Source organism: Pundamilia nyererei, unplaced genomic scaffold (assembly GCF_000239375.1).
Source record: "Pundamilia nyererei isolate P.nyererei 1_Seehausen unplaced genomic scaffold, PunNye1.0 scaffold00309, whole genome shotgun sequence".
Classification (NCBI taxonomy): domain Eukaryota; kingdom Metazoa; phylum Chordata; class Actinopteri; order Cichliformes; family Cichlidae; genus Pundamilia; species Pundamilia nyererei.
In genome coordinates this window covers 10,509-12,437 of record NW_005187710.1, presented here as the reverse complement: position 1 = coordinate 12,437, position 1,929 = coordinate 10,509, and positions in this window count along the sequence as shown.

The window sequence follows — 1,929 nt, the reverse complement described above, 5'->3', positions numbered from 1 at the left end:
AAAAAACAGACAAAGAAGAGGTGACCCATCCACCAAAGGCCTTCTGGAGGGACACTGGTTCAACTCTGTCCCAGACTATTTTCTCCATGTCTTCATTCTTGTCCAACTTTCCTCTCACGTTCTACACTTTCCTACCAAATAAATAAATTGCCTGAAATAAAGCCTCACACAACACACTGAACCGTGAAACAGATGAACTACAGCAAAACAAGATAAAACTGGGTACAACTACTAACAACCCAGAACATGAAACTGATACGTGTAAAATTCACTCAAGTCTAACCTGGTAACAGCAAATGCTGTTGTAATAGCTCCAGTTTGTTGTTTACCATTGTCTTGCTGAAATAAGCAAAGTCTTCAATGAATATATCACTTCAGGATGAGACTATATGTTGCTATTACATTTGTATATACCTTTCAGTACTGACAGTTGCTATTTTCAGATGTGCAAGCTGCTAATTCCACTGGCACTGATGCCACCACCGTACCATCAGAATGCAGACTTTTGAAGTAAGCACTGATAACAAGCTGGATGTACGATGATGTCAGCATTGAGTTTGACAGTGTGGGAAAGTGGAACTGATGTAAGGAACTGATTAGCACCTGAACACACAGGAAACCAGGCAGATGAGTGATTACAGATCTTCCTCACAGAACTCACCTATAAGCTTCATGTAATTTGCAAGTAAAGTTATCACATAAGGATAATGACATAAACCAAAGTCACTTACAAAACTTATAGAGCAGTTTCCTTAACATGAAACATAGCGTATCAGCAGTTATATCACTTTTAATCAGCTCCACCAAGAGCCTTGGCCACCAAACCCATTAATTTGTCACATCTCTGCACTTGATGAGTCATTATTTCCCATCATATTTTATTTCAAATGTCTGCTCTTTGTGACCCTGGAATGATGCTCCTGCATCCTTGTATGACAAAAGGCATCAGCCTCTGATAGCTAACTTTTCACTTTCATGTAAGTTCTGATGTTTAGTGGTTAATGACCACTGTAATTGGCCATCCTCGTCTTATGTAGTTGATGGTAGTCTGTAGTCCAGTGTCTACTGCAGTGGCAGTGAGCTTTAGGACAGTTAACTCAATCCAGTGCAGCACTTTCTCAAGTCAGGCATTGTCTTGTTCCATGGTTCTATTTTCTGGATGTGTAATTGCTGTGCAAGAAACTCAACACATGTGAAAAAACACTGTGAAAAAAATGGAGATGACATCAAGCAATGATCAGCTGATCCTGATTTTACTAAACAAAAAAAGGAAGATGTTTCTTCCTTTTTTAGGCAGCAGCAGTGATAATTTCATGGTTTAATTCAGGAGTTGAAGTAGTTGTATAAATCCTGACATAATTCAGGATATCAGAGGGACAGTCTGAGCTCTTGTTAGCAGAGTTGTGACCACATGTGAGGAGGAAGAGCGTTGGTCAGTCAACTCTATTGACTGACCAAGGTGTTTCGCCTTGTGGCCTTCATCAGGGTCATAGTAACAGTGTGCTTACGCTAAAAACAGGAAACAGAAAAAAATTCAAATTAACCAATCACATCTTCATGAATAGACCAGCTGACATATAACAGGTTAGTATTGGTTAACTGGTTAAGTCACGCCCAAGTAAATACTGGACTAGGTCATTAGTGATGAAGACGGGGGTGAGGAGACATAATTCCCACCTGTCTTAAAATACATGCAAGAAATACATAAAAGAATATTAGAAAATATGATTACAAAAAACATTTAACATTTTCAAAGGCAAGGCAAGGCAAGGCAAGTTTATTTGTATAGCACAATTCAACAACAAGGTGATTCAAAGTGCTTTACAGAGACATTAGAAACAAGAACAAATAAAAAGCATGATTTAAAATTGATTAAAACAAGCAAACTAACTAACTAACTAATTAACAAACAAACAAACAAACAAAACA